Source organism: Aulonocara stuartgranti (assembly GCF_965226115.1).
Source record: "Aulonocara stuartgranti genome assembly, chromosome: 23".
NCBI classification, from domain to species: domain Eukaryota; kingdom Metazoa; phylum Chordata; class Actinopteri; order Cichliformes; family Cichlidae; genus Aulonocara; species Aulonocara stuartgranti.
This window is the reverse complement of record NC_138958.1, coordinates 43,297,431-43,304,993: the sequence shown is the minus strand read 5'-3', so window position 1 is coordinate 43,304,993 and position 7,563 is coordinate 43,297,431. Positions and strand designations below refer to the sequence as shown.

At 44.1% G+C, this 7,563-nt stretch overlaps 1 long non-coding RNA gene across 1 annotated transcript; it reads right to left on the bottom strand.

Moving 5' to 3' along the window:
* Positions 1–4,288: 4,288 nt before the first annotated feature.
* On the bottom strand, positions 4,289–7,111 carry LOC309700438. Its single transcript, XR_014274663.1, has 3 exons — positions 7,006–7,111; positions 6,576–6,702; positions 4,289–5,261 (listed from the first exon to the last, which is right to left on the bottom strand). It is a non-coding gene; the product is annotated as an uncharacterized lncRNA (long non-coding RNA).
* Between the last annotated feature and the right edge of the window lie 452 nt (positions 7,112–7,563).

Genomic DNA, 7,563 nt, shown 5'->3' with positions numbered 1-7,563 from the left:
TTATGTTACAGCACGCAAGATCGACAGCGCACAATGTGCTTTCAGGCAGCAGCCAAGAAAGGTGTAGTTTGTGTCTGTGAACACCTGTGTGCACACCTGTGTACACACCTGTGTGGATCAGCACGCTTGTATTCAAAAGGTTTCTCCATGTAACGATCTGCTAGGGAGTGTGGGGAGCCATAGCCCCGTCCCCCAGGGCATGAAGCAGGTATGGAGGAGATCCAGGCCCCAGACATCCAGAGGCCCCAGAGTACGAGGACCCGAGGAGGACCACCAGGGGGCCAACGTGCCACCCTCCTGGGAAGAGCTGAGGAGAGCCCCAAACGAGAGGTCACCCAGCAGCCACGGAGCAGAGGCCAGAGGGGGTTGCAGTGATGTGCCCGCGGGCTCTGCCAGCAGCCAGCTGTGCCAGAGAAGACCGGGTATCAGGCCGAGAGGCCTGAGGGCACCCGACCCCCCGTAAGGGGCCTAGCTGGGCCACAGGTGCCAGGCCCCGCCAATCGGCCACCAGGAGTGAGTCGGTACATACATGAGCGCCCCGCCCCAGACACCAAAACGAATAACAATAATGGATTGCATTTATATAGAGTTTTTCTAGGCACCCAAAGCGCTTTACAATTCCACTATTCATTCACTCTCACATTCATAAGACTGGTGGAGGCAAGCTACAGTTGTAGCCACAGCTGCCCTGGGGCAGACTGACAGAAGCGAGGCTTCCCAAATCCCTGAGCCACAGTCGCCCCCAGAACCACCAACACACCAACACCAGCCACCGGCAGGGAGCGTGCCGAGGGGGGAGAGGTCTCCACACCTCGGAGAGCCCGAGATGTCCCCAGAGAGGTGGAGTCTTACACCCAAGCTCCCCCGCTGACCCCAGTAGGCACCCCCACACTCTGGAACCCACCGGGGCAAGAGGGCCCAGGCCCATCCGGACCGGGACCCACAGCAGCAGCACCACCCGGCCCCACAGAGTCCGGGACAGCCCACCCGACCCCACTGCAGAGAAAAATGCACCCACCCCGTCATCCAATCTTCTCCCAGACTACACAAGACAATAGACACCCAGGTTGAGTCATTCTCCACCTCTCCAATATCTTTCCCCCACCTGCAGAGTCTGCTCCTGTAGAGAGGAGACCTCCTGCAAAGATGTAACAGCCTCCCCACCAGTTAGAGAGCCCTCCATTCAGGCCGATGCACCAGAGGTCCCCCGCTCCGGGGCTGAGCCCCCATGCACCACCCCGGCGACACAACAACCAGGACCCAAGGCCCCAAGGCCCAGCCAGAGCCCCAGCCTGGGGGCGGAGCACCCCCAGACCCCCAAGCCTCCACGCCCATCCCGGACCCACCCAGGGGCAGCCAGGCTACCAGGCCAGTAACCAACGTCCACCAGCACAGACCCTCCCCCATCTCCGCTGTAAGCAGCCACAAGGAAAACACCATCTAAGAGCCACCAGAGCCCCTTACCAGGTCATGGCCACAGGGAAAACGTCCCTAGGGAATCCCTAGATGCCCTAAGGCCGTCCCGACCCCCATATCAACCACAATAGCGAAGGCAGAACTAAACCATGACCCCCCACCCCCACTAGGTGATGAAGCCAATCAAAGTAGTCCAGAGGGATTGATCAAATGTGATGGCAGAGGCTGTATCAAGACTAATGTGATCTATTAGATGGTTTTTATATTGGTTAGAATTAAGATTATTTTTATTTTTCCAGTTAATGAGGACCATTTTCTTGGCAATGCATAGGGCCGTAAAAACAACGTGGGCTGTGTTTATTTCTGTAGTGACCTCATCCAAGTTGCCCAGCAAGCATACTAAAGGGGAGGCTGGAATGTTACATTTCAGACACTTTGATAAGTCGTCACATATCTTGCGCCAAAACTTCTGAACTGGTGGACAGAACCAAAGAGCGTGGATATAATTGTCCGGTGTATTTGCTGTGCAGTGTGAGCAGTTGTTGGAAGACGTATAGCCGATCTTGAACATCCTATGACCAGTATAGTGCACTCTGTGTAATATTTTGTATTGTATTAATGGCAAACTGGGATTTCTGATCCATTGAAAGGTTTTTAAGCATATCTGAGACCAAAGGATTTGGTCTAAGCTGATTGATAAATCTGCTTCCCATTTTGCAATCGGAAGGGATATTGATTCATCTACTTTAGAAAGTGTGCTGTATATTTTAGACAATAATTTGGGGGGGGGGGGGGGGGGGGTTAGATTAAAAAATTGTACCACACTTGGTGGTGTTTGTAATTCAGCTTCACTGGAATTAAATTTCTTTTTTTTACTATGGATTTAATTTGTTGATATTCCAAAAGTATTTTCTTGTTGATCCCATATTGTGTAACTAGTCTGTCAAATAAAATAAAGTCTGTTCCTTCCAATATATGTTCCAAGTTTTTAATTCCTTTATAACTCCAAACTGGAAAGTTTATCATGTTATTGTTTTGTAATATGTCCGGATAGTTCCAGATAGGTGTACGTTTGCATGGGATTAATGAAGACGCCGTCAATTTTAGAAACTCCCACCATGCTGTCAGAGAAGAGCTGATATTGATGCTTTTAAAGCATTCATGTCGTTTGATGTTTGAGCTGATAAATGGTAGGTCTGAAATCTCTAGGTTATTACATAGTGCCTGTTCTACATCTATCCAGGTTTCATCTAAGAAGATGTGTTTAAACCATCTAGAGATGAACTGAAGCCTGTTGGCTAAAAAGTAGTGATTAAAGTTAGGCAGATCTAATCCTCCTTTATCCTTGGTCCTTTGTAGTGTTTTTAAGCTGATACGTGGGGATTTATCTTTCCAAAGGAATTTAGAAATATACGAGTCTAGAGATCTGAACCAATCTTGTGATGGCTTATTTAGGATCATTGAAAATAAATAGTTTATTTTTGGCAAGACCATCATTTTTATAGCGGCGACCCTTCCCATGAGTGATATGGGTAGAGAAATCCATCTAGCCAGGTCGCCTTCTACTGTCTTTAAAAGTGGGATGTGGTTTGATTTAGTTAATTCTGCAAGCTCGGGAGAGATATTACTAACTCATCTACACAAGTCGTGTTGTAGAAGGTACAGTATTTATTGTTGTATTTATTATGTACCAGCTCAGGTAGTATAAAGAAAAATGACGTGTAACCAGATGGTTTTTTTAGTAACTTTTTTTATTGCTCAAACACAAGAAACATGCTTTGAAAAACAAAATTGCTGGGCAGCATACAGCCCTGGAATGCTGCTAAAAACAAAGAAAGAAATTAAAAAGTGGCTAACGCGTGTTCAGGTTGTTTACTAAGCTCCAAAAGAAATGACAGAGTCAAAGGTAAAAAGACAAAAAAGTGACAGTCTTCCTCCTGCTGTGACTGACAGAGAAACTGTCACGGTCCTGGGTCTCCTGACCCAGCGTTTTTAGTTCTTTGTGATTTTTGTATTATTGTACTTGTGTGTGATTTATTCTATGGCTTCTAGTTTTGATCCCTTGCCCTTCATGTCTCTCTGTGTCCCCTCTGTTCTGTGTAATTGTGTGTCTTTGCATGTTTGAGTTTCTTGTTTTCTGTCACTCTGCATTGTGCATTATGTTCTCATGGTTGGTTTTTTGTTACTCTCTCTAGTCTAGTCTCTTGTGTTCCCAGCTGAGTATTTCCCTGTGTATTTTGGTTCTTAGACCTCTGCCTTATGGTTTATGTCTCTGTATTTCTTAGTTGCTGTCTCCACTGTGTCAAGTTCGCGTCTCTGTGTGATACTTCCTGTTTTACTTTGATGGTCCGTGTCTCATGTGAATGCGTCCTGCTTTGCTTGTCTCGTCAGTCCTGATTTCTCCCAGCTGTGCCCTCCTGTGTCTCATTCCCCTCGTTACATCAGAATCAGAATACTTTATTGATCCCTGGGGGAAATTATTTTTTGTTACAGTGCTCCATTTTAAACCAACATTAAGACAAGACAGACAATACGCTAACTAAGAATAGTACAATATATACATACATACATACATACATAAATAAGTCACTTATAAATAAATATTTGGAAAAGAAACATGTGTAGTTGTAGCAGCAAACAGTGTGTTAAGTGGATGCGTTGTACAGGGAGATGGCCACAGGCAGGAATGATTTCCTGTGTCGTTCAGTGGTGCTTTTCGGTAATCTCAGTCTCTCACTGAACGAGCTCCTGTGACTGACCAACATGTCATGGAGTTGGTGGGAGTTCCCAGGTCCCAGTACTTCCCAGTGTATTTAAACCCTGTGTTTCTCTGAGTCAGTGTCGCGTCGTCCCTCATGCTGTGTGGATCTCCCTGTGTGTCTCTCTGAGTTTTCCAAGTTCCCAGTTTAGATTAGTTTGTATGTTTTTTCCCTGCCAGCAAATAAAGCTGAGTTTTGAGTTCACCTCCCTGAGTCTGTGAGTCCTGCACTTTGGGTCCAACTCCTGCCTGCCGCACAGCGATTCATGACAGAAACAGCTCATGTGTGTTCAGTGAAATGTGTGTGATCATGAGACTAGTCATTGACATCGTCCAGACTGTAAAAGTATCACAGAAACACAGTCACCTTTGGCACTGCGTCACAAGCCAGCCATGGCTGATGACAGAATCACTGAACAAGTGGCAGCATGTTACTGTTACGACATGTTAATGCTTTGGACCACAAACTCAAAGCAACACGAGCTTCAGGAATCGTTCGATGTTCTGTGATTACTTTGCAGTTTTAGAGAGATTCAAATTCATTGTGTGTTTAGCTACAGGTTAACAGTCTTCACAGCTAAGTTTTGCTTCCACCAAAGAGAAAAGAAAAAATAATATTAGGGGCTTTCCTGAACATACTTAACACTAGTTGTTAGCCGTCTAAGACCAGAATGTCTCTTGCAAAGTGTACAGGTAAATTCTTTTCACAAGCAACTGCAACATATCTGTTAGTGAGGAGATTACCAGTATACTGGCATCTGGGTTTTCTGGCTCCCTCCTTCTTTAGTTCACACTTAACAACTTTGAACTTCTTGTGACTTTTTGTCATTTGAAGTGTTTCATCAAATATTCCCTCAACACAAATGTTTTTGATCTCACTTGGATTATCAAGGATGAACGTGTTGGTATCTTTACAGCTGTTGTCAACATTATAGATCTGTTTCCTTCTTATAACCGTATCACAATCCATTGCAGTCATCTTGGCGTTTATGTGCTGACTTCTAAACTGGCCATAGCGGGTTTCTTCAAGCGTTGAACTCTCAGTGGCAATGAGCAGCAAACAGATAAACAGGATCCTCATTATTACCTGGTGAAGAAAAAACAGAAACAATATTCTGATTGAGAATTTTATCCAGAAAAAGCACAAATTATTGCAACAAATATGTAATAAATTTGAGTCTACATGCTAACTTGTGGTTCCTAAAGTAGAATGGGAAGTGATAGGCTTGTAGCATAAACCACAGTTTACTACACAGCAAAAATCAAGACACAAGTAGGCAAAGTTCTTTGTGTTACTCATGCATGAGGGAGACCTGCCTGGAGCCAAGTGTCTCTCTGAAGAGGAGTGAACGCACCCCCCTCTTCATGCTACACAGAGTTGTTACAGACCTCCTAGGATGAGACATTCTTTCAATCTACAAATGAATATATACTTCTAAGCATATATAAATATATATTTCTAAGCATAAATGACAATCCAACAATACAAATCTAACAGGAAGCAGAGGCTTCAACTATCACCCAGCCCTCTCCTGTTGAGCCTGCTCCTATTCTGGCTTCAAGCCCAGCAAGAAGCGTCGGATCAGCTGCTGAATGATTGCTTAGTTACTTTGCTTTTGTCTTTGGGTGCTCAGGGACTTCTCATACACTCCTTCCCCTTCATTCATATTCTACTGTTACATACACTATGTTGCCAAAAGATTCTGTTCCTCTGCTTTCACACACACATATAAACTTGAATTACATCCTATTTTTAATCCATATGATGTCGACCTCCCTGTAAATGCTTTCCACAGCGTTTAGGAGTGTATGGGGAATTTATGAGGTCAGCCACTGATCTCACACATTAACTTGCAGTCTCTGCTCTATTTATGAGCAGTTCTTTCAGGTTGAGATCAGGACTCTGTGCAGGCCAAACTCGCTCATCCATGTCTTTATGGATCTTGTTTTGTGCACTGGTGTGCAGTGACGTTGGAACAGGAAGGGGCCATCCCCAAACTGTTCCCACAGACTATGGAGCATGAACGTATCATAAGTGTTTTGGTGTGTAGAAGCATTAAGAGTATCTTTTACTGGAACTAAGGGGCCGAGTCTTAAATTGCTGTTGAATCTAAATGTCTTATAGTGAGACACATTAGAATTTTGATTTTGTCTTTTCACAAACTGATCGCCAGCCAGAAATCTTTACATCACACAATGAAACAATTTGCAAGAACTTAAACGTCGACTCGGACATGAAATCATCATAAATGTAAACGCTGGAAGCTTTCCTCACATCTCCTCGTGTATTGTGGCTTGGTCTGTAATAACAAATCTGCACTGCACATCTGAAAACGAATAAAACTCAACTCAAGAACCTCACGACCTTTGCTGCACTAAAAGGCATCCAGCATGAGATTACCTTATTTTTGCTTCACTGATGAGTGAATGAGTGGTTGTTGGTTGGTTGGTTGGTTGGTTGGTTGGTTAACCTGCAGCGGTTCAGGCACAAGTGGGTCGTGTGGAGCAGCAGGTGAAAGGCTCTGAAGCTGGCGAAAGATTACAATAAATCAAATACATGACTGAATAGGCAACATCTGATAGTCAGTGTGAATGAAAATGAAAGATTATCTAACATAAAGACTGGTCTCAAACTGTACATGCAGGTAGCTTATGCAGGATTTGTGTGCTCACAGAACCCAGATAATGTCAGCATGTTTTTAAGCCCGTGTCTGGATTGTAAAAGTAGGTAAAGTGTGGCAGGAGCGAGGGTTGTTATACTTCCTTGGAGGTGTAGAACATGAGCCTGTTGAGAATTAAATATTTTTATTGCACAAACAAAACATTCTTACCAAATGAGGAGCGAAGACTCGAGATGAGCAGAGTGTAGCTGAGACACGCTGTTACGTTCAAGTCAGTCAAACTGGAACAAAGAACACTTGGTTCTTGTCACTTTCATTTTTATACATTTCAGCAGCACCGCCTTATGTAATCATTTAAATTATCACCTACATCACCAGTGCACCAGTTCTAAGAAAATGTACCACTTCTCTGTTTGTGTTTCAGAAACTTAATGCAACATGACCACAGCATCACGCAAATGTAGTTTGTCACTCATAGCTGGCTTTTCTACTGTTTTATGAAAAAAAATGTTTTCTTGCATATTTGCAGGCCAAACAATCAGGTTGAACGATCAGGCTTGACGCCTCCATTTCTACCTGTTCGTGTTTCCAAAGTAGAATCACTGTGGCGATCGCTTTAAAGGCTGGCTTTCATTGTTACATTGTGTTCATACCTAAATACTAAGAGAAAGTTCATATGTGTGTCCTCATTAGGACCGGGATTTGTGTTGGTGTGTGGGACTGTTTCCTAAGGTTTATACTGTTACTGGTTATAATGTGACAATGTGT